Source organism: Labeo rohita, chromosome 16, assembly GCF_022985175.1.
Source record: "Labeo rohita strain BAU-BD-2019 chromosome 16, IGBB_LRoh.1.0, whole genome shotgun sequence".
Taxonomy (NCBI): Eukaryota; Metazoa; Chordata; class Actinopteri; order Cypriniformes; family Cyprinidae; genus Labeo; species Labeo rohita.
Genome location: NC_066884.1, coordinates 1,297,903 through 1,323,814, shown reverse-complemented (window position 1 = coordinate 1,323,814; position 25,912 = coordinate 1,297,903). Strand labels below are relative to the sequence as shown.

General features: G+C 34.9%; 1 long non-coding RNA gene across 3 annotated transcripts; it reads right to left on the bottom strand.

Moving 5' to 3' along the window:
* Positions 1-14,828: 14,828 nt before the first annotated feature.
* On the bottom strand, positions 14,829-25,164 carry LOC127178546 (uncharacterized). Of its 3 annotated transcripts, XR_007829412.1 has the most exons (8): positions 25,036-25,151; positions 24,081-24,114; positions 23,219-23,252; positions 22,637-22,673; positions 22,462-22,514; positions 22,171-22,331; positions 19,457-19,530; positions 14,829-15,519 (listed from the first exon to the last, which is right to left on the bottom strand). It is a non-coding gene; the product is annotated as an uncharacterized LOC127178546 (long non-coding RNA). The 3 variants fall into 3 exon arrangements; XR_007829411.1 differs by lacking the exon at positions 14,829-15,519 and having other exon boundaries at positions 18,640-19,530; XR_007829413.1 differs by lacking the exons at positions 14,829-15,519; positions 24,081-24,114 and having other exon boundaries at positions 18,640-19,530; positions 25,036-25,164.
* Between the last annotated feature and the right edge of the window lie 748 nt (positions 25,165-25,912).

The window sequence follows — 25,912 nt, the reverse complement described above, 5'->3', positions numbered from 1 at the left end:
TAATCTGACTCCACTGGGAGTGAACGACTCTCCCGGAATGCTTCCAAATCAAGTGAATCGCAGCTGTTGGTCTAAGTGCACTTGAAAGGAATGTTTTCCCTTCTTCACTACGGGCTGTTTTTTGACAACCCTGATCCATTAGTCCAACAGGGCTGCTTTGTACCTCACCAAGAAAAAAACCCCCTCAGAGCCTTTTGTCGTGCAAATAACACTGGAACGAGCTTTTAATGGCTTCCCGCCGTGGGTCTACAACTCTCAACATGTTAAAAAACGTCAGTGTCAGGTCGGAAAACGCTGCCGTGCTTCCTGCGGATCAAACGGCGGGACAGATAGAAAGGAAGCGATCTGTCGGCACGTCGGCTCGCCCTTCACTCTCCTCTCAGGCAGCGAAGGGAATCCTGGCTGACCGACCGGATCTGATAACAATCGGAGCTTGCTAGAATTCCCTGAGAAGAGCGTGAGACGCGGAGGAGCCTGATCTTGCCGGGCAGGTTTCTCTCCTTTACACAAACACACACACACAGAAGAAAAAGAGATTGGTGTTGACAGCTTAACCTCTGGGCTCAGATATGGATCTCTGCTGACAGACTGAACCAGAACTGTCACACAACTGATGGGTGTCGTCTTCTCATTTAATAACACGCCTTCCCGCCGCATTAAGTTTTGTTACGCCCTCTTTATCAGCAACCTCAGATCTGGATGCTTTTTCTCCACAGGCGTTTTAAAAACTTTTCTTTTGCCGTTTAACCCTATAAAGCCTGCTGTATCACATTTGATGCAGGCCTCTAAATGTTACTTACTGTTAAACCTGTAGTAATATTTCCAGATGAACACTTACTGGATTGAAGCAGCTTGGCTTTACTTGATTCTCCATGAATCATTTTTTAGTCTCAAATCTGATAATCAAGATCTTTCGAGGCATGTTTGTTTCCAGAAGCTTTACTTTACTTTGTCAGTGGAGGAATGATCTTCCCAAGCCTCCAAAATATCTCATATCTTTTGAGGAACGTTTATTTGTTCATGTCTTAGTCATCATTGGATTGCATTGCATTATATGTTTGGATCATTTCAGTCTCATCTTACTAAAACATGTTATTGGACATATAGAGTGACCACTAATATTTAGATCATTTTATGTCAGTATCTGCTGTACTGTTATAAAGATCTCATTTATTTACATTGCAAGCGTCCGTAATGAATCATATAAAAATAGCATCTGGACCAGATTGCATATCTTTGGTCAGTTTCAGTCTCTGAAAGAGCTATAAAAAGTCCTGATTACGGTTCAAGCGCTAATGTAATTGTTAGAATGGTCACGGATCGGCGATTTCCACGTAAAACTGATGACGCAGACCAAACTGTAAAAACCAAGAGGGATGGTAGTACTCACACCGCTGACGTCACCAAGGCTCGCCCCAATCGGTCTGACAGGGGCGATACAGCGATCAGAACACTTAAAATAACTCAATCTGAGGTTGCAGGACAAAAATAGCAGAGATTGGCCACTTGGTGGCGCTATAATTGGGAAAACATAAAAGTGGTTATACCTACGCAACCATTTTGCCCTGTCAACATGAAAATCGCTGTGCACGGTCTTGTTTCCATAAGTGTCTATAAGGACATTTGCGTATCTCAAATAAACATTGGCCGATGAAGTTTGAGCACCTGTTAGACAAGGTTAACGGAGGCCGATCAAAACGAAACTTGGTGGGCCTGTTTGAATCACCCCAAAGCTGTGTGAGAAATTTGAAAGAAATCAGCCATTGAGGGGCGATATCATGTTTTTCAAGGGTGTAAACAATTGTACATTGCACGTTTTTTTGCACACACACGTGATATTTGTATCATACGACAGAACTCCTCATTCCGGACAATTCTGCCTCAGAACCGCTGCTGTCAATCAAATCGTTTGTTAAATGATTGAGAAGATGTGAAAAACCTACTTTTGCAAACTAATCCTAGGTTTTTCATTCTGTCTGGAAAGAAAACACTGCAGAACAATTCTCTGGACTCTCTAGGTCAAAAATTGTCAAAAAAATGTTGAAATTTACCCTACTATAACTGGGTAGTTTAGAAAAGGGTCCTGTTCAAATTTATCCAAAATCCTATAAAGCCTAAAGGAAAACTCAAAACTTCACAGATCCTGGTGAGCACATGCAACAGGTGATTCTAAACAAGCACGTTTTTAGGAAAACAGACCACAGCTCGTGCTGTAACAGTGAGAAACATTACAAAACCTAGAAAGATGGTAGCACTCACACCGCTGACAACGTCACCAAGGCTCACCCCAACTGGCCTGACGGGGGGCGCTACAGCGATCAAACGTGTGAAATCGCTCATAACTCCTAAACACTCAGTCACAGACCCAAGTGTCTTATGTCGTTAGAATCCTTGGCTCAAGCGGACAAAACACACGCCTCAGGTTCACCAAAATATCTCTGGCAAACTCAGAACACTTATATAAGAATTCTGCCACTGGGTGGTGAAATCGCATTTTCCAAGGGTGTAAATGACTGTACATTGCACAGTTTTTTGCACATATGTGTGATATTCATATCATACGACAGAACTCCTCATTTCGGACAACTTCACCTCTAGAACCACTGCTGTCAATCAAATTGTTTGCTAAATGATTGAAAAGATGTAAAAAAAAATACTTTTGTGAACTAGTCCTAGGTTTTTTGCTCAGTCTGGAAAAAAACACTGCAGAACAATTCTTTGGACTCTATAGGTCAGGGGTCACCAAACTTGTTCCTGGAGGGCTAAACTCTGCAGGGACACCGGCCCTCCAGGACTGGATCTGGTGACCCCTGCTCTAGGTCAATAATTATCCAAAAAATGTCAAAATTTACCCTTTGGGAAGCTATAAAGGAGTCGTTTAGAAAAAGAGTCTGTCCGTATTTACCCCAAATCCCATAAAGCCTAAAGGAAAACTCAAAATGTCACAAAACCTGGTGAGCACATGCGACAGATGATTCTAAACAAGCATGCAAAATTTTAAGGACATCGGAACACTGGCGCTATAACAGTTATAAACGTTACAAAACTAATATTTCTATGGTAAATTACCTGGATTTGCAAAAAAAAGGCTTGCTACACAACGTTTTTTTTTTTTTTTCATATGTGCGCTTGAACCGCTGTAATTGCTGCAGCTATATTTTATCAATTATGACACATAAAATGCAAACTACAGATTTTTTTAAAATGCACAATAATATTTTGTCTATAGGTTCCATTAAAAAAAATATTTTTTTCTGACTATTATTTGATATGTCAGGCTTTAAAGAGTTAATTATAAGTGTTTTATGTAAGTATCTTACATCCTCCTTAATGTGCCCTTAAAGAGTTAAATGGAACAACCATTAGTGGAGTAACACAAGCTAAGAAACACAGACGAACATGCTTACACAGTTAAACGTATCAAATTATTAGGAAATACCCAAAATATGTTCTGCTAAAAGGGAATATTATAAAATATCTAGGGAAATGTGATCTCTCAAAGGTGCCTTAACAGAAAGCCAAGACCACCTCGAACTGCTTTTAAAAGCGTCTGAGACCACACGCAACACGAAGACAAGACTATTCAGCAAAGCATTTATTCTGGACACGGTCCTTGGCGACTCACCGCACATACTCTGTGGTTTTGCAACAGTGAAATGAACAGAATGAAACGTTCTGACACCCAAACCTCACTGAAGAAAAGCCTCACCTCATTCTTCTGCCTTCAGAAAACGTCCTTGGCTGACTAAAAGTGAGCGGCAGAGTGACAGAAAAGTAATTTGCCGCCTTTCACTGCCAGTGGCTTATGAGATGTGGTTTATGGAGACAGATCTAGATTGGCGTATTCGTACTTGCCCCGAGGCTACACACGCTGAAGAGAACCGGACTGAAGCCGTCTGCACCAGAAAAATCTGAAATGGAGAGAAAATAGTTTATTTTTGTTCAAGAAGACAGTCTAAATCAAAATTACTACGTGCCATAATAAATTGGATAGTGAGAAAGGCACTATTCCAAAAGCATGCAAAACATTTGCATTTACAGACACAAACTCATTTCAAATGCAAGCGGACGGACTCACGCTCTTTATTTAGGCTGCGTTCCTGAACTGCATTTAGCTAAACTAATTAGTAGTTCAGCAGCATTTGAGCGAGTGTGATGTGTTGTGGTTGGCTTTCCATGTATCTCCTTGGTTTAAAAAGACCAAGAATTCCAACATTTGCAAGCCACCTGCACACTTAATATGCATGTCTGCATACTTCATGTACATGCGATCCACCACAGATCTCCAGACAACAAACCACACGTCATTTCTTTTCCAAAAATTTCCACACGCCCAAAGATTGCTGCATGTAAACATCCATAATTGCATAGAAGGATTTAGTGCACTACTAGTCCTGTGGACTATTTTCTGTTATCATGATATGAGTTTACATGTTTAATATACAATATCACAATTTACACTACAAAGATTTAATCAAACTCAAGACTGCACATGGAAAATGTGCAAATGAAACATTAAACATCACAAATTATCTAAATGCATTGCAAAAAGTGCATAATGCACAGCATCAACTTCCGTTTTTCGATTACACACGTACAGTACAAGCAAATAACCTTCCTCAAAGTCAGCCTAGAAAGTTTCTGTCTGAGAAATGCACATCAGTACAGATCAATTTCTGCTTTAATAATTCATCAGCTCACGCTATTCTGCTTTAGCCAGCGGTTGACATCTGGGATACCTTTAGATTCTCTGGGAATTAAAGCTTGTAATCAGGCATGCAATGTGCAATTCTGAAAACACCTTTGTATTTCTCTTTTTTTTTTTCGGATGAAGACTTCAAAGACGTCACTGCAAACCCTCACATCTTCAAGGTGAAAATATGTGTACTCCATTTTATCAAGCTTGAGGAGAGACTCCAAGAGAATTAGCACAGAAAAATTAAATTGGTCTCATCGAGGCCTAGCGCTATAAGACATTCATTTTTAATGTGGCGACTGCACCGCTCCACTCGCAGCGCCGTCCTGATTTCTGATCAGCCTCTGAGCTAAAGCTTCACTTTCCACCCCGTCAGCTTAAAATAACCAAGAAAGCAGAATAAAACAAAGGCTGAGAGTTCAACTGTTTGGTCCAAAACTCTCTTTTCACACTGTGATTTTTGTTGTTTGCATCATACTATTAGTACTTGCTTGCTGGTACTAGGATGGGAATTATAATGAATCCTTAATGATTTTAGCTCCTTAACTTTAAAAAAGGCACCAAATAATAGTCTAGATTTAATATGAAGCACCAGTCAAAAATGACTGCATATTGTATAATTGACTAAGTTAAAGACTCGTGATTCAGTGAGTCACATGTTAATTTAGTAACCACTCTGACTGATTCAGCGTATGAGTGAGTCATTGCAGGCCAATCGCATACTTCCCCACTATATTTTAGGCAAAAAAGTAGCATGCAGTTTATAACACTAAACAGAACATGCTTTTTTAATGGTCATTTAAAAGAAGTATTTGAGACTCATTTATGAATCATTTTAAGTGATTTGTTAAAAAAAAAACTGGCTCATTAGAGTCAATCATTTGTAAATCGGACTACACTGGCTGAACTGTAAAAAACAAACAAACAAAAAAAACAATCTGTTAAGTCGACTTCAAATAATTTGTTACCCTGCTGCCTTAAAATTTTAAGTTCAGTCAACTCAAATTTAACCAAAAAAATTTTTTTTTTGTTAAACTTAAAAGCTGGGCTGCCTTAAAATTTTAAGTTGAATGAACTCAAACATTTAAGTTGTCATTTACAACTTAACATTTCAAGTTGACTAAAAGTTTTTGAGTTGACTGAACTTAAAGAAGTCCACTTCCAGAACAAAAATGTACAGATAATGTACTCACCCCCTTGTCATCCAAGATGTTCATGTCTTTCTTTCTAAAACATTGGTTTTTTGAAGAAAACATTTCAGCATTTTTCTCCATATAATGGACTGATATGGTGCCCCGAGAACTTCCAAAATGCAGTTTAAATGAGGCTTCATACGATCCCAAATGCGGTTGTAAAGAAGGGTCTTATCTAGCAAAACGGTCAGTTATTTTCATAAAAATAATACAATTTATATACTTTTTAATGTCAAACCCTCGTCTTGTCTTGCTCTGCCTGAACTTTTTTTTCCCGGTTCATGACAGTTAGTGTATGTCGAAAAACTCCCATCTCATGTTCTCCCTCAACTTCAAAATCATCCTATATCACTGTTTTACCTTTTTTGGTAAGGGTGTTCGATCTTCTTCACATGTTCACTTTGCAAAGACTGGGTCGGTGCTTCTGCAGCGATGTAGGATGATTTTGAAATGATTTTTGAAGTTCAGGGAGAAAATGCAATTGGAGTTTTTCTACATACCCTAACTGTCCTGAGTCAGAATACACAGAGTTCAGGGAGAGCAAGACAAGACGAGCGTTTAGGATTAGGAAGTAAATTGTATTTTTTTAAATGAAAATAACCGATAGTCTCGCTAGATAAGACCTTTCTTCCTCGGTTGGGATCGTTTACAACCACATTTGGGATCGTTTGAAGATGCATTTAAACTGCATTTTGGAAGTTTAAAATCGAGGCACCATATCAGTCCATTATATGGAGAAAAATCCTGAAATATTTTCCTCAAAAAACATAACTTCTTTACAGCTGAAGAAAGAAAGACATGAACATCTTGGATGACAAGGGGGTGAGTACATTATCTGTAAACTGTTGTTCCGGAAGTGGACTTCTTTAAAGTTTTAAGGCAGCCGGGTAACAAATTATTTTAAGTTGATGCAACAAATTGTTTTTTACAGTGTGTGCTGTGCATTTGTTTTGTGTGTTTCAGGAAAAAAAAGATTCATATCAAATGAAATATTAAATAAATGACATGATAAGACATTTTTGTACATGCATAGGGCCCTATGAAATCCATTTTATTTTTTTCCAAATTCCGTTTTTTACGGTTTTAATTTTTCTCAACTCCTTTTTAATGGTTACATTTTATTAATCAAAGAGCATGCAATAATTAAAATCATCAAACTTATACAAACTTATTTTCTCACCATATGTTTTATTGTTATCAAATTCTGTGTTTTAGCATGTCTAATTATTTAAATGCATACTTAATTTATTCAAATTTATTCTTAAAATAGCCTTATGAAAGGTTTTTTTACCCTCAAAAATTCTGTTGTGTATTTCAAATGTTCTGATTATCAAATGAAGGCATAAAACATTAATTTCATTAATCTTTTAATTATTGAAAATTATGATAACTTCGTTTTTGGCAAACAAAAGGGAATTTACTACTAAAATTAAAACAAGGAAGAAAAGTTGTGTGATTATACCCTAAAATAAAACCCTGTTTTATTTTAGTAGTAGTAGTAGTAATAGTTGTAATATATATCTGGCACAATGTCTTCAAGTGGAACCGAACTTTTATTTTGACAGGTTGTTGTCTACCTTTACATTTCTGTGTGTATGTGATATAATGCTAGTTTTCCTAAAATGGAACAGTCAAATGCTTATGAAGTGACTCTCAGCGGATATTGTTCATGTATTTATGTCCTCATTTAGTGAGACGACAGATGCTGAAATCACAGTGAGCGTCACGCTCGCTTCAGTGTGTAGTAAACAAAGTAAAAACAGAGACACCCATTTTACATTTAAATGGTATTTTTGTGGCGTAATATTTACAGATACTAGTCCATATTGCAGTTTGATTTAAGTGTAATGACCTAATTTTGATTAATTCATTCAGACATTCCGCGTTATTTATGTAAATTCCATTTTTATGACTGGATTCCACGATTTCCACATCGCGGAAATCATAGGGCCCTACATGCAAATTAAATAACAAAGAATTATTTCACTGTGCAAGATCATGCAAGATAATGCAATGCATTTTTGAAAATGCATCACAATCAAGAAAGCCGAAAACTGAAACCAAACGACTCAAGATGCACTAAAAGCGAGAAAGTGTCCTATGAGGCTTGCTGAAGCGAGGATTAAACCGGCTTCCCAGAACACGCTAAACGCTCCTTGAAAGCCACGCATACGTGTGAAACACACAAATGACGGGGAGAGTCTTCAGATACAGTTATTATGAGATTATACGAGCTCTGGATTAACTTGTAAGAGCATAAATATTTTGTGTTGCTAATGGGAGGTTTTGTACAGTGTGTTGACTGATGGATGACTGATGTTACTGGGGATTTCAGAGGCAGCAACGAGAGACAAGTGCTCATTATACCGCTGCCCTGATAAAAACATGATGAAATAACTGGAGGGAAAAGAGCAGAGAAAGGGGAAACAGAGGAGGCTGTGAGTAAGGATGGAAATCATCAGGAATTTAACTAAGACCCATGAAAACATTTCACAAGAACCGGTTGATGAGAGTCTTTCGTTTGTGATTCACTGGTTGCGCTGTATGTTTGTGTTCTGTGCAATAGAGTTATATGCGGTCTTTGTATTATTTCACAGCGCCTATTATTCTTTTCTCTCATCACATTCAATTCACATTTAAAATATCACAGAAACATAATTTTTTTAGCTATAAAGCTGTAGATTCAGTACTGTCTCTAAAAACACTGTCAGACTATTTTAATGTACATGTTCAAGAACTACACTGCAAAAAAAGTATTTTTGTCTTTGTTTCCAGCAAAAATATCTAAACATTCTTAAATAAAGACACATTTACTGGAAAGCAACATAACATAAGATACTAGGTCTTGTTTTCTGATAAAACACATCGAAATAAAGCAAGTTTTTTTGCTTTATATCTGCCAGTGGTGTCAGAAAAATAGTCTTGTTTTCCCTTTGAAATAAATTGATTTTTTAAACTCCTTCTGCAAATATTTTTCTTGTTTTAAGGGGAAACACGGCAGGCAAAAACACTGTTTTTTCATGCACCTGTCAAGTTTAAGATTTTGAGCTTTTTGGTTTTTCATAAAGTGTTTTTTTTTTTAGAAAAAAAAAAAAAAAAACATTCAAAAGACACTGTTAAGTGTATCTATTTGTGTCAACAGATTTTAATTACAATACATATTTTTGGCTGTTTTGTCAAAATTCATTTTTTCTCCTACACTGATGCATAAAACTTGTCATTTTTAATTCCTGTCTATATCCTGAAGGTTTTTACAGAGGAATTTGTTCATATATAATTTGCTTGATTATATACAACATTTTATTTAATAAAAATATGTTCTTGAGTCCCAATTTTAAACTTTAAAACTAAGCAAAATAGTCAATGTTTAGTTAGACTGATAAATGATTCTTCTCAGCAAAGATGTAATTACATTTATAATCGACAATCCTTCTACTTTATCTGCCATTTGCATGGATTTGTTCACTATTGCAGTGCATTGTGGGATTGCCTTACTGTGATGGAGGCATGCAATATCTTTTAGCAGGCAATATAATCATCTAACCTACTTTTTGTAACAACCTTCAGGCTTTAAAACAAGTATATATAAATATGAAATTATAATTTATGGTGCTTTAAGATGCTTGTATGACTTAGGCGTCTTGCTAGGTTTTGGATCAGAGCCACAGTCTCCATATGCTTGTAGTAAACTGTGCCAACCACAACAGCCTGATTGCACGCTTTCGGTTTCACCGTGTCTGGTTTGGTTAGTTGTTGAGGTGATGCGTCGCCCACACGAAGTCTGTGACCACAGAAAGTATCATGATACATCAATCAGTACTGATTCAATCACTGTACAGTAATAAACAGTGCTTTTATAAGGCTAAAAAAAAGCACTTTCTAACACAATTAGGAAAAAGTAATTCAAAAGACAATAAAAAACTTTTATAATGTACTGTGGCTCAAATGGACTGGATAGGCTTTAACTGATTTGACTGAGCTTCATATAAATGAAATTTCATTTGGATTGAAAGGGTTGGTGTAGACTTGAAACAATCCATTGGCCAGCAATCAGTAGAAAAAAAATCAAGCATGCAAATGCTTGAATCTGACTATTTTCTTAATCTAATTCAAAATAACCTTATGCATGTGCATAAGCGATATGTAAGTTTACATACGCGTTACAAAAAAAACCCAATGTTTGTTTATGCACGTCTTACAAAAAGGTCAAGGAGACATTTCCTAAATATCTGCTTGAAAACGCACATAAATATCAGTTTTATTTTAAAATATGTCGTTAATGCAAAAATGCATTATGCTAGTGGTCGCTCCCATGACACTGCCGTGGCTTCTCCACTTCTGAATGCAGAGACTGAAGTTTTGTTTAACCACGGCGTTCGGTTCGGTTCGGTTCTAATAGCTTGCCACATCAGTGTTTTTTTAACAAATTAACAACAAAATATTTCTGTAAACATCTGTACACTAAATATTTCTTTTGAGAGAAGTATTATCTTTTCGATTTTTACACAAAATAGAACGGGTTTTATTCATACTGGACGCCAGAGGGCGCCCTCGTGCAGAAAATCCACATATGCGTCAAAGAAGCAGCACTGATTATGTTCCCTTCCAGCCAGGAAATAAATAATATGGATAAAGGCATCGCTATCACTGTAAGTTGAAAACAAGATATAATGTTAAACATTTTGAATGATGAAACGTAAGGACACTTGTCTGCAATAATATATAGTTTATCTGCGTTCTTCAAGTCATCTCCGGTATTTTCATAATGATTAAGTATATCTGTATGCCATTGCTAATCGACATACATAGAATAGTCTGTCTCATTCTGTGATACGAAGCCACATCAGATCACAAAAGGAAGTTATTTTAAACACTCGACTGATGTTGTGAATTAAAAACGTTATAATGTTTTTAATACTCTTTAGTTGGACAACAGGTTTAGAAAGGCTTATCATTGCATGTCACTAGAAGGGAAGATGCTCTGCGTGTGTTGCTTTTTCAAATATAAGCAGGGAAGCGTTTCCTCATCTCAGCACGTGAAATCACGTGCGCACACAGCAAATTCCAGGAGAAATAAAACAACAAAATTGTTTAAATGCAAAACCGAAAAAACGCAATTCACAAGCGTGTATTGAACGGTGGATGTTGTACCGAACGGTTCGATATTATATTGAGAATTGTGACATCCCTAATGTAAACCAAAAAGGTTTGAATCTCACAAAATGCATTGTGCATTTAAAATGCAAGATGCAGGGCAGTGGAATAAACAAAAATGCAAGGTATAGAGATGCATGTAACTGTTTTTAAGTTGTGAGACCATGCAAAAAAAGCAAGATGCGAATGCAACGGCCAAAGATGTCCGTCTAGCGCCTGTTTACATTGAAAAACAATGGAAAAGTAGTGCAATGGAACGCAAAAATGCATTCTGTGTGAATGGGTTCTAACAGAAACAAAGATTACAGAACATTAAGTGATTTCCAGACTTAAACATTGAGTTTTTCCTTTAATCACATTATCAGGAGCGGGTGTTTGAGTGAAATTTGCATTTACGTATAAATGACATTTTTTTTACTTGCAGAGTTGCTTTTGCTGCAACCTGTAAAAACAGGCATTAAAAAAGCTTAAACATGCTGTATGAAACAGACCTCAGTCCTCTACTGAGTTTTTAGCATTTGCACGTAAAAAATCCAATCCTGGATATACTCCACCACAAAACATTAAATAAAAATATGTATTGTAAAATATCGCATTGCCTTTTTAATGCAAACTCCAGATTCCGAAGGGATTTCTCAATATCGTCTATGTGGAGAAAAAAACCCTTTTCTTACACAGACAATAGCATGCTTTCTTTGACTGAGCTGTGAAAATAAAAACAAACTCTTTACATGCCTGGAGGGAGTGTCACAATAATAAACCCATCCTTCCGAACAGTTAATTCCCAACTCTGCTTCAGAGGCACAGGCATCTGAGTAAAGCAGGGCCCGGATGCCTCTTTTCTCTGGAACATAAACCGGCACTTTAGAGAGGGGTTTGTATCAGGTGACTCCCACAGGAGCGGCGCGTCTCCCTGGAGAATCTGTGCCATGCGAAACTCGAGAACCTTGTCATAATGCCGTGTCCTCAGAGACGAGCCTGGCAGCAGCCCCAACGCCTTTGCAGCTGCCGCGCGCTGAAGGAGTTACGACTAGCTTCCGCGCCGCTGCGTTTGAAGACCTGGGAAAGGTGAACGCAAGAAGGACGTTCTGCCGTTCAAGTATTCCAAGCAGGATCTTCGACGCACGCCGAAAAAGACGACCTTGTAATTCTCGTGTCCCGGAACAGGCCTCATGAAAACCATCTCCAGCGTTTGGAGAGACGCCCGAGGGCTTTTCTCTCCAGCCAGCAGAGACGGAGTGTTTTGTTATGGTCTCATTATTTTAGCTTGTGCGCTCTTGCCCAGAATATATTGCTTCAACTATAACTGGATCCCATCTTTCAACACGGCCCATTATTAAACGGACACCTACGGAAGTCCAGGCTTGTTACGGCTGCCGTTCACTCGCAATTTTCAAGCACTCCAACTGATTGTGTTTCAAGTGCAAAGACTAGGCTACTTTTCAGTGCTTGTCAAAAAACACTTTAAATTAATGATGAACATTCACCAGAAAAGACCTGCTTTAGCAGTGACTAAATCTAAACCAAAATATCTTTTCCACACTAGTATATCCTACTAAATGAGCCTTACAATAAGAAAAAATTATAGTTATTTACCAACAAATACCAACATGTATCATAATTTAAGTAAGACTTAAACTTATTGGGGGTAATCAGTTACGTAATCACATTACTTTTTCAAGTAACTAGTAAAGTAACACATTACTTTTTAATTTACAAAAAAATTACTTTTTTCCCCATTTATTGATTGAACGCTCCTGTCCCCATGTTGAGAGACAGATTCAGTATTCCTCAAAAAGAATAAAAACTGTGAAATGCAACTTAGAATATGACGCAAGCCTGCAATAATTAAACATATTAAATACAAATATTCTTTATGGATTTAATCCAGTTTTATTAACAAGTGTCTTTGCTGCTGAGCTTCGATGTTCCAATTCAACCAAAATAATGAGCAAAAATTACTCAATTCAACATTTGTTCTTCTTTTTTTTTTTTTTAAGAAGACTGTTGAACTTTCTTCTTCTGCGTTCTACTGTACAATTTATTTTTCCGTCAGTCTGAGGATTTTGGTGTGAAAGGTCTTTGACATTTGCTAAAATAGAACTTTTTATATTAAAAACAAAGAAGCACGTCTGCCCAGATTTGAAAAGTAACGCAAAAGTAACGTAACACATTACTTTCCATAAAAAGTAACTACTGTAACATAATTAGTTACTTTTTTAGGGAGTAACACAATATTGTAATGCATTACTTTTAAAAGTAACTTTTCCCAATACTGGTTGCAAGCAACTCTATGTAGATAGATATGCAATAGTTCTTACAAAAACCCCTCAAATGTGTCTTAAATAAACGGATAATTAGTCAGTAATGATACTCACACAAAACTTGAATAATTTCAGTACAGACGTTACTGAAACTAGCAGTAAAAAACTATGATAACTAGCAGTTCAGCTCACAGGAATCATATGTTTTTGAATCGGACTACACTGGTTTGCGTCATTTGCGTTTGATTCATTAGAAAGAACCGGCTTATTTGAGCCATTTGTTGGTGAATCAGATTGCATTAGCACCGCTTGTTTGTGTTTGATTCACTACAAAGAATCGTCCATGTGTTTGTAAATCCGTTTCGATTCACTAAAAAAAAAAGAAGAACCGACTCATAAGAGTCATTCGTTCAAAATTCAGTTCACACTGGTAGTGCTGTCTGTGGTTGATTCACTATTAAGAACTGACTCATGTGAGTCGTTTTGTTTGTGAATCAGACCTGGTGTCGCGTTGTATGTTTGTTTATGCAGGATATCTCAATATAAAGACATTTCTTACCATTTATTTTGCTGTACACTGTATTTTTTAAGCATCACATTCACTACAGACTGAAAACTTAAATTTACGAGTAATTCACAGGTAAATATTCACAGCAGCGATTGAGTTTGCATAGACCATTGTTAAAAAACGTATTTTAGATGGAATGAAAGACGTTATCCTGTTTAAACCCTTTTTTTTATCTTTCACGAAGTGATGACGAAACTTAAAAATGACATACTGACATAAGTCGTGATGTCCAGATGAGTGCCCTGGTGAAAAAAACCAGCATATGCTGGTAGGTATGTTTTGATGCTGGAATGCTGGTTAGGTAGGTTTTGGTTTAAGATGGTCCTTTGCTGGTTTTTGCTGGTCATGTTGCTGGTCAAGGACCAGCATGAACCAGCAAAGGACCAGCATAAACCAGCAAAGGACCAGCTTAAACCAGCATCAAAACCTACATAACCTGCCCTCTTGAACTGGAGAATTAACCTCAGGTGGCCACTATGATGCTAAAATGTTGAGGTCCTGTGAGAGAAAACAACTTTAAATAATTATTTCTGAAATAAAATGCAATAGTGACTCGTGAGTCACTCATTTATACTCCCTAAAAAGTCATTAGTTACTAAGTTTGATTCATTTAATTAAATATACAAACGTTTTGAATGCTCAGAGAACATGATCTTCATAAACTAAAAAGAATATTAGCTAAACTACAGTAAATCAATTCTTAAGCTGTATTCAATAATTTGTTCCTGGTTGTCACTCATAAGTATCAATGTAATTTTGTGTGTGCCAGCTTCCATGTATAATTAAAAATATATAATAGTAAATATTGCTACTTCTGCTCTATGTATTGTTATATTGATGGACATAAATGCAAATGACTAAATATGATTCTTCCTTGTGTTAATTTACTGAAAAACAGCAGAAAACATGTCTTGATTACTTAGTTTTTTATTACATTACATTTATGCATTTAACAGATGCTGTAAAGCAACTTACAAAATATTTTACTTGTTGCATTAAACATTGAAAACAGGGCAATTGGAGAATAATATGGAGAAAATATTTTCACCACATAAAATTCAAAAGGTATTTTTTCCACATGATTCATACTTGAGGCATTTTGTAAACCTAGTATTTCATTTGTGAAGCACAGTGGTAAGACAGAAAAGAAAATCCCCTTCACCAAAGCTTGATTTCCCTAGCCGAAGCCTGAGGATATTCTTCTGATTATGACCTGCTCTCGACAGACTCCTGCTCTCTGCTCTCAGATCCGACCGACTGGGTGCTAATTACGCTCAAGTCAGAAGACAGCATGGACAGAAATGTACATCTTCCCCAGGATATTCATTATAATGAGCGTACACATTTCTTCGGCTTATTAAGGGTGGCGGAAGTCAGTTATCATCAGCGAGTAGCAGTGAACTCGAGACAACATCCTCCCACGGGCCACGTCTCCGGTTCTTCTGTCAGAGATACACAGATTACAGCAAGCGGGCCAGAACACGAGCCTTGCTCCATTACAGGCACACAACGAAAACACGTCCGGAAGCTCGCTCTTTCTACCCTCATGGAAAAACATCCATCTTTTGCCAGGCGACAGGGTTGCTTGTCATTACAGGGCTCCCTGTGGCAGCCGTGATGAAAGACAAGTGCATTCCCAGAAGTCTGTGGGCCAGAGAGACAGTAGATCTGAGGAGGACGCTGACTGTAGTTCACAACTCAAGAGTTTGTGCAACATGCCATGTTCTTCTACTACTCATACTATTTCATTTATGTTTATGCGTTTAGCAGGTACTTTTATCCAAAGTGACTAACAACTGATGTGAACATGCAACCTGGCAAAGTCATGAAACACCAACCTTGATATTTAGTTAAATAATAGTATTTATTGCTATTTGCTCTGCTTTTTTGTTCTCTTTTTCTTAAACCCTTTTGAGGATAAAATGAGTTTTTCACACTGCAACAGTCTAGTAATTGAGGTCCAAAAAACTAACCAGCAACAAACTTTGACAGATTTTTGGACTGTGAAACTCAACTCGATAAAGAAACAGTGAATTTTCTTTGAATAATTCAGAAGACGAGTTTCAATTTCATGTAAACTTTGAGTCTTACATTTTATATGTTTTCATGTATTTCATATTTTAGTGTTTAATAAGCTACAATTAAGGCTTTCTATTTTTTTTATGTGATTCTTTGATGTTGATTTTTCAGCTAATTGCAAGAAAACCAAAGGGGGGCAGTTTACTTCAACACAAAAGTTCTAACAAATTTTGTACAGCCTTTTCAAAACACACTGATGTTTTGAAACTTTGCATGCACATTCATGACCCTACAATGAAAATATTCACCAAATTTTAAGACAAAATCAATAGTTTAAACAGTATTTTGAGAAGTATGAAAATTGAGTGTTGGCTGGACTCCAACACAAAAGTTTTAATAAATTTTGTACAACCTTTTCAAAACACATCTATGTGTTGAAACTTTGCATGCATGTTCATAACCCTACTATGAAAATATTCACCAAATTTCAGGTAGATATAAATAGTTTAACCAGTATTTTGAGCAGTATGAATATTGAGTGTTGGTCAGTTTGACCCCAACACAAAAGTTGTAATCAATTTTGTACAACCTTTCCAAAAGACATTTATGTGTTAAACTTTGCATGCACATTCTTAACCTTAAATGGAAAATATTTACCAAATTTTGTGAAAAAATAAATAGTTTAACCAGTATTTTCAGCAGTTTAAAAATCGAGTGTGGGTCAAATTGATCCTAACACAAAGATGTAATAAATTTTGTATGGCCTTTTCAAAACACAACTATGTGTTGAAAATTTGCACAAACATTCATAACCCTAAATGGAAACTATTCACCAAATTTCATGAAGAAATAAATAGTTTAACCAGCATTTTGAGCGGTTTGAATATCAAGTGTGGGTCAAATTGGCCGCAACTTAAAAGCTGTAATAAATTTTGTACAGCCTTTCCAAAACACAACTATGTGTTTAAACTTTGCATGCACATTCATAACCCTCAAAGGAAAATATTCACCAAATTTCATGAAGAAATAAATAGTTTAACCAGTATTTAGAGAGGTTTGAATATTGAGTGTGGGTCAAATTTGCCGCAACTTGTAAGTTGTAATAAATTTTGTACAGGCTTTCCAAAACACATCTTTGCATGCACATTCATGACCCTAAATAGAAAATATTCACCAAATTTCAGAAAGACAGAAATGAAAATAAGTTTGATTTTTGTCAAACTGACCTGGTGAAATGACATTTTCCTCTACTGTATACATGTATATAATAACCTTGACTAAATTAAACTATTAAAATGTATGGTGAATATTTTGAGGAGTGGATTCAGTGTTTTTGAACCTGAGGTTGTGGTTTATTGAACCTCCTGGATTCTGCAGTTGTTCTGAAATGGTCATCTGGACAAGAACTGAGGCTGGACAGAAGGTCGTTCTCACGGAGAACAACAGGAAAAAGTAAACAATCGTACAGTTCTAATCCCACACATTCTGTTTTACACAGCACGTAAGTGTCAGACGTAGAGAATTCGATTGCATCAGAAATGTTTTGATGTGTGACTGTCTTTCAGCAGCCGTCTGCTTCGCTTTATGAAATCTCCAGACAGCTGCATGTCAAAGGAAGGTGAACATGTAGAGGACATTTCCAGAGAATCAAATACATGTTATCTTAGTACGCATGAACGGGAATGATTCATGAACACACACGCACAACAGAATTCCTGCTTTTTCTGTCAATGCGGGCAAACGGTCTGTGTGTTGTGATGTTTATTTTAATTTGAATTAAAATGTTAATTTTTAGTTTTAGTTTAGTTTAGTTATACATCCAACATGCAACTATGTTCATTTGTTAATTTAATTAAAAATGACATTGTTTTGATTCTTAGGAATAATATGCACAAATTAACAGCTGACAACACAAACGTTGTACAATAAGACTAAAATAAATATGGACAATTTTGAGTTTTCAAATAGTTTTCCCCATTTAAAGCCCTGTTTTACATGGCTAGATATCGACCAAGCCATATGATGATTTCTAGCTGTTTAGTTAAGTTGAAAGCCACACCACAACCTGCTGTGAGCTATGAAAACACAAAACTACCCTCCAGTATGAGCCAGCAAGTTCTGACGCTCAGAAATGCCTTTGACTGTGAAGATTAACTTGTGCCGCATCACACTGACTTTAGTTTATTTACTCCCAGCCCCATATTAATAATTACATGAGTAAATACATGTGCACACTAAAGGCCCACTGTGCTGCATTTCATATTCCCATTCATCTTTGATTCCCAGCGCTGCGACAGCTGAAACTCCAGTTGGCCGATTTCATAAGCTTGTTTGGGGAGGGAAACTTCAGCTGAAGTGCTGTACGTGTCGAATCTGAGCGCAGCGAAGCACTGGAGATCTTCGGCAGCGCATATATGCCATCAAAACCCTCCTGTCAATCACTGTCAGATTTAATTACGTCATGCACATGTCAAATTGAACCTAAATGATGCTTGAATAATGAAAAAAGCCTTGTTTTTAAGTTAAAACAATCTTAAATGTTATTAACATTTATTTTTATTACACTACTTGTATATTGTTTTTCTTGTTTTAAGTATACATCTATGACAAATACATGTTATTTAAGTTTTATTGTGCATAGTTTAGCTTTTTTAATTTATAATTCATTTTTAAGGTATATTAACATTATTTTAATGGGGAAAAAAATAATAATTCATTTTTTTGTTTTTGTTTTGTTTTCAGCTGCAGTTGCATGACATCAAAACGTTCCTGTCAATCACTTTCAGATTTAATTACGTCATGAACATGTCAAATTGAACCTAAATGATGCTTGAAAAATGAAAAAAGTCTTGTTTTTTAGTTAAAACAATATACATTTAATCAAAATGATCTTAAATGTTATTAACATTTATTTTAATTACACTTGTTGTATATTGTTTTTCTTGTTTTAAGTATACATCTATGACAAATATGTGTTATTTAAGTTTTATTGTGCACAGTTTAGCTTTTTTAATTTATAATTAATTTTTAAAGGTATATTTACATTATTTTAATGGGAAAATAATTTGTTTTTTTTTGTTTTTGTTTTGTTTTCAGCTGCGGTTGCATGACATCCAAACGTTCCTGTTGGATTTAATTATGTGATGCACGTGTCATCCATCAATCCTAAATTACACTTAAATTCCGCAAAAAGGATGTTTACACAATTTTAGTGGAAAACAGGACAAAATTAAGAAACGATTAAGATTGTTTATGCAGTGAAAAAAAAATACTTGAGGTAAATTACAAGGTTTTAAAGTAAAGCAGACCAGCAAATCTTAAATTATGACTTCCAACCGCACCGACAGCAGCTTTTAGGTGGAAAGAGGAGGATCCGGCGAACATCCACAATGTGGTTGTGTAGAAAGATGGGAAGTAGGAGGATCTCTGCTGGCTTTAATAATATCCTGTAACCAGAGATTGACAGCTGCTCACAGAGCCCAAATGAAGCGTGGCCCCGTTCCGGACGCGTCCCTGCACGGGCAGGTTCAGTTTCCCCGGGCCAGGGGCTTCGTGCCATTACCTGTGTTCCTGGATACTCATTTCTCCTCCGTGTTTCGTCTCAAACACCTGCTCGTTCTAGGACTGGATATCAAGCTGCGGAAACAGAGAAGAAAACGCTTCAGTAGCCAAAGGGCAACGTCATTATATCCTCCATCGTCATGCTGGCTTCTCATTGACTTCTGCTGTCACAGTTAAACTAATTAAAACATCAACATATGATTTTAAATGAGATGTTTTTAGTACCATTAAGACTTACTTTAACTAGTTGTCCCACACAAGTCTCATATATTAGAAAATTACCATTTATTTTAACACATAATAAACACCATTTGGAGACTTCAGTGAACATATTTGACATAAAAGTATGGCAGAAAATAATTACTGAATCAGAGTTTTGAATTGACTCACTGAACTGATTCACAAAAGTGAATCAAATATGTCAAGGTTGGCAAATATGCCATGTTTTTTTTAGTCATATTTGCTTACTTATGTATTTATTTCAATTACATTAAATTTAGAGTTTAATGCTGTTGTCTGAATGGAGTTTTTGATTGTTTTGCTACATAAACACAGCTCTGATTCAGTGTTATTTTTAGTGTTGTTTGCTCCTGAAGTTTAATTGAGAGATGCTATTAAAACATTATAACACTAGTCTAATCTTTCTTTTATTTATTTGACATGGACAAAGTTATGGGACAAAAGAATTACTGAATCGAAGTTTTGAATCAGTTTACTGAAACTGGCAGTATGAACATTCTCCAAAGTGAATCAAAATACTGAAACTACTGCTTTTTAATACTGAATAGCAAATTCAGCTACTTCTAGTTTTTTTTTCTTACTATCTATTAATTAATTTTATGCTTGAATCACAGTTTTGATTCATTCATTGAAACAGTTTGAATTGAAGAATGACTGAATCAGAGTTTTGAATTGATTCACTGAAACTGACCGTTTGAACTGATGCCCCAAAGTGAATCAAACAAGCCAGCTTTTTGCTACTGAAGAGTTAAAATTAAGCTGTTTCTATTTCTTTCTTACTATTTATTTATTTATTTTACAGTAAAATGACTCAAACATAGTTTTGATTAATTGAAATAGAGAGTTTGAATTGATTCTCTGAAATGAATCAAACATAGCAGCTTTTTGCTACTGAAGTTGAAATGAGAGATGCTATTAAAACATTGTAAAAATAGCCTAAGCTTTCCTTTATATATTTGAAGTGGACAAAATTGTAGCACAAGAAAAATGACTGAATCAGAGTTTTGAATTGATTCACTAAAACTGACCATTTGAACTGATTCTCCAAAGTGAATCAAACAAGCCAGCGTTTTACTACTGAAGAGCTCAAATTAAGCTGTTTATGTTTTTTCTTACTATGTATGTATGTATATATGTATGTATTTATTTATTTTTATTTAACTTTACAAAAAATGACTGAATCATAGTCTTGATTCACTGAAATAAACCGTTTGAAATGATTCTCTGAAACAAATCAAACAACAGCTTTTTGCAATTAAAGTTCAAAATTTGTGAACATTTCTGGAACAAATCATACCACAAAAGAATCACTGTATCATTGTTCTGATTCACTGAACACACTGATTGAATTCTCCAAAACAAATCCAAATTTTGCCAGGTTTTTGCTACAGAAGCTTAAATGAGAGATGCTATTAAAATAGTGTAAAAATAGGTTTCTTTTATTTATTTGAAGACTACAAAATTATAGCACAAGAAGAATGGCTGAATCAGGGTTCTGAACTGATTCACTGAAACTGACTGTTTGAACTGATTTGCCAAAGTGAATCAAACAAGCCGGCTTTTGCTACTGAAGAGCTCAAATTAAACTGTTTCTGTTTTTTCTTACTATTTATTTATTTTTATTTTACTTTACAAAAGACTGACTGAATCATAGTTTTGATTCACTGACACTTTGAATTGATTCTCTGAAATGACTCAAACATAACAGCTTTTTGATATTGTGAAACTAGTCTATTATCACAATCTATAAAATAAATGGCCAAAAAAAAAAAATAAATAAATAAACACATTTATAAAATAAATAAATGTTATAAAACAAAATAAATAATTAAATAAATAACAATGGAGCAAATTACTGAACAAAAGAATCATAGTTTTGATTCACTGAATCTTTTTTTTAATCCTCTTTGTCTAAAGTGAAAATTTTTCTACAGAAGCTTATAGGAGAGATGCAATTAATACATCAAGAAATTAGTCTAACGACACACTCTTAGGAAAAAAAATGGCCGAATATAAAGTTTTAGTTCACTTAATTCATTTAAAAGGACAGTTCATCCAAAAATGATCATTCTGTCATCATTTACATCATTTTTTCTTTACATCAATCCAAACCAGTATTGCTTTTTCTTCAATGGAACATAAAAGAAAATATTTTGAGAAATACCTTTTGTGTTTGTACAATAGAAGACAAAGTTCAAAGAGTTTTGTTATAACATTCTTCCAAATATCTTCTTTTGTGTTTCACATGACAAAGCAATGTATGCAATACATACATGAATAAATAAAGACAGAATTGTCATTTTTGTGTGAATTGACCCTTTAAATCACAGGTATTGTAAGCACTAGTAGTTCTCAGCACAGGGATTGTGCTCATTTTTGTGTCTGCGTCTCTCGCCAGCGCCGGCGGGTGAAAGCAGGGCCGCGTAAACACCCTCACAAGTGCAATGAAGCGCTAAACGCCAACAGGAGATTCACCTGAGAGCCGTAAACACAGCTGCACTCAACAATGCAGGGCCCACATTTGTCTGCATGTGTGTGTGTTATGAGAAGCGCTGCCAGGTCTTCTGAAACGGAGCAGGTTGTGATTCCCGCCGCGGGGAACGAGATCTGGAGTGGAGGATACAGTTTCAGCGCCTCTGCAGACAAAGAATCCCTCATTACCATCACATGTGTTAATATCACATCGCTTCAGTGTTAAAGAGGTTAAAGAGTGATGAAACGCTCTCATTCTGAGACTCTACGGACATCATCATCATTGGCACTTACTTGAACACTTTCTCAGTTTGACTGGGGAAGACGCTTGACTGCCGCCATACTAACTTACACAGCCAAAAACACACAATCAGCAATTTAACTGTAAGATTTTACTGAAGCTATCAACAAAAAATATATAATTTACATAAAATTATATTGTTTAGTATCATTAGTATCATTTACTTACTTTAATTTTGTTCCAAACCCAAATGACCTTCTCCTTTCTGTGGAACATAAAATGAGATATTCAGCAGAATGGTCACGCTGCTCTTTTCCATACAATAAATCAGTGATTCATAATATTCAAAAATGATTCAAATGATCACTGATTCATTTGTGGCCATGCATTGTCCTTAAAAAATGTAAAGCAAAATAAATAAATAAATAATCAGTTTTAATAGTTATAGTGCTTCAACTTAAACTTATGTATTTTGCACAGTTGCCAACAGTATTTTCCCCCCCCTTTTTTTTAAAAAAAAAAAAAAAAAGTTTTTCATCAAATATTATATTATGTTATATTATGTTTTATTTTTACATTTATTTACATTACCGAAAACTTTTTCTATACTTATAATATATTATATTACATCTTGTTTTATTTTTACATTTATTTAAATTAACGAAAACTATTTTTAATACTTCTTGTTTTAGTTAACAATAACAAGAGGCAAAAACACACAATCAGGGGTTTAACAGTAAGATTTTACTGAAGCTATCAACAACAACAACAACAAAAAAGAATAATTCACATAAGTCATTATTTACTCACTTTTATGTTCCAAACCTGTATGGTCTTCTTCTTTCTGCTGAACAGAAAAGGAGATATTGGGCAGAATGGTCAAGCTGCTCTTTTCCATACAATAAAAATCAATGATTCATAATATTCAAAAATGATTCAAATGATCACTGATTCATTAGTGGCCATGCATTGTCCTTTAAAAATGTTTTAAAAAATGTAAAGCAAAATAAATAAATAATCAGTTTTTAATATTTATCTACTGTCTTTTTCATTTTATTTGTTTTTACTTATTAGTCTTTTTTAATTTTTTACAATATTTTTATTTAATTATTATTAATTATTATTAATATTATTCATTTGTTATAAATTTATCATAAATTTTAAGTTTAAATTTCATGTTTAATGCTGTTATCTTAATGGAGATTGTAATTGTTTTGCCACATAAAGCTCTTATTCAGTGTCATTTTATCCATTATAATATATATGAATATTCTGAATTTGATTTTATTTTCATTTTAATTTTTTTAAAGTTTAAAGTTTTTGACGTTTTAAGTGCTTTTGTCATTTTTATCTATTTTTTATCTTTAATTTATTTGTATTTCAGTTTTAGTAATTATAGTGCTTTAACTTAAACTTATGTATTTTACACAGTTGCCCACATTTAATTTTTTTAATGTTTTTCATCTAAAATATATATTATATTATATTTTAATATGTATTTAAATGTAATTCGAAAACTATTCTTAATACTTCTAGTTTTAGTTAACATTAACAAGAGGCGAAAACACACAAGCAAGGGTTTAACAGTAAGATTTTTCTGATTTTTACTGAAGCTATCAACAAAAAAATGAATAGTTCACATGAAATGATAAAGTTGATATTATATACTCACGTTTATGTTCCAAACCCATATGACCTTCTTCTTTCTGGTGAAAAGACAAGGAGATATTGGGTAGAATGGTCAAGCTGCTCTTCTCCATAAACAAAAATCAGTGATTCAGAATATTCAAAATTATTTAAAAGATCACTGATTCATTTGTGGCATTGCATTGTCCTTAAAGAGGTTTTATTATTATTATTATTATAAAAATATAAATAAATAAATAAATAATCAGTTCTTAATTTTATTAGTTTTTACTTTTTTAGTTTTTTAATTTTTTATAATTAATTTGTTTATTTAGTCTAAATTTATCTTAAATTTTAAGTTTAAATGTCATGTTTAATGCTGTTATCCTATTAGATTGTGATTGTTTTGCCACATAAACTGCTCTGATTCAGCGTTATTTTAGAATTATTTATATACTATTATAATATATATTAATAGTTAGATTTTTTATGTTTATTTATTTATTTATTTATTTTTAGTAATTTTATGTGCTTTTGCCATTTTTATTCTTTTTTTTTAGTTTCAGTTTATTTTTATTTCAGGTTTAGTTATTTTAATGCTTCAACTTAAACTTATGTATTTTACATTGTTGCCATTTTTTATTATATTATATTATATTATATTATATTTTTATTTTTTATTTTATTTTATTTTATTTTATTTGTGACCATGGACAACAAAACCAGTCATAAGGGTCAATTTGGAAAAATTTTGAATCTGAGGGTGCCAAAAAAATAAAATAAATTAATTTAAAAAACAAATCAAAATATTGAGAAAATTGCCTTTAAAGTTGTCCAAATTAAGTTCTTAGCAATGCATATCACTAATCAAAAATTAAGTTTTGATATATTTTTATAATTAAAAATATTATAAAAATAGCTCTGATCCGTGACCTGTAAGTGAAGAATACAGTCTTTGTGTGCGTGTGTGTGTGTGTGTGTGTGTGTGTGTGAACACCCACCTGCACGATCCCAGCTGTTCAGCTAATCTCTCTCTCCAGGTTCCCGTCGTCGTTCGCCCCGTTGCCCTTCCTCTCACCCCTCGCTGAAAGAGAATACAGAGCATGTCATTCCAGCTCCGCTTCCTGCTCCAACCGATCTGTTATGAACTGCATCGCTCGTGGCTAAAAATTCCTCCCACCAAAATAAAAACAGCATCACTGTTCAGGAAAGAAACACAATGCATTGCCAAAACATAATGTTATTGACTTTAATTAAAGGACTAATGCATTCCAAAATGATACATCTGTCATCATTCACTCACAGTCATATCATTCCAGACCTTTAGAGGAACACAAAAGATATTCAGCAGAATATGCAAAATTCACAGATGTTAATTGAGCATGCATTAAAGATCTTAAAGATGCAATTGCGAAAACAACTCAAAAGCCTGTGTTTTTAGATTCAGTCCACAAAATAACAATTTAACCCATGCATTTATTCACACACTCAAATAATAATAAATGTGTCCACCGTGGCCCCCGGTGTCCCTTCAAACTACAACTATTCTTACACACATGCACACACACACACGCACACACACTTGGCTTTGGGGAACTTGTGAGGGATTATTAACATCAAAGTCAATAGAAATGTCAGCCTGGCTATCTTTGGAAATGCCAGAAGCCCTTTGCATATCCCCTCCACATCAACACACACACACACACACACACCTGCCCCCAGCAGCGAGACCTGATTATTGGGGCTCTAGTGAAACCGTCTTTTGATCTGCGTTCATATTGGAAAGCACTTAAAGGTGAGCGCTGTTCCAGCTGAAGGCGATGACGTCACGTCGTCGGTCTCGTATACAGTATCTGTGGGCTTCACCCACGAGCCATA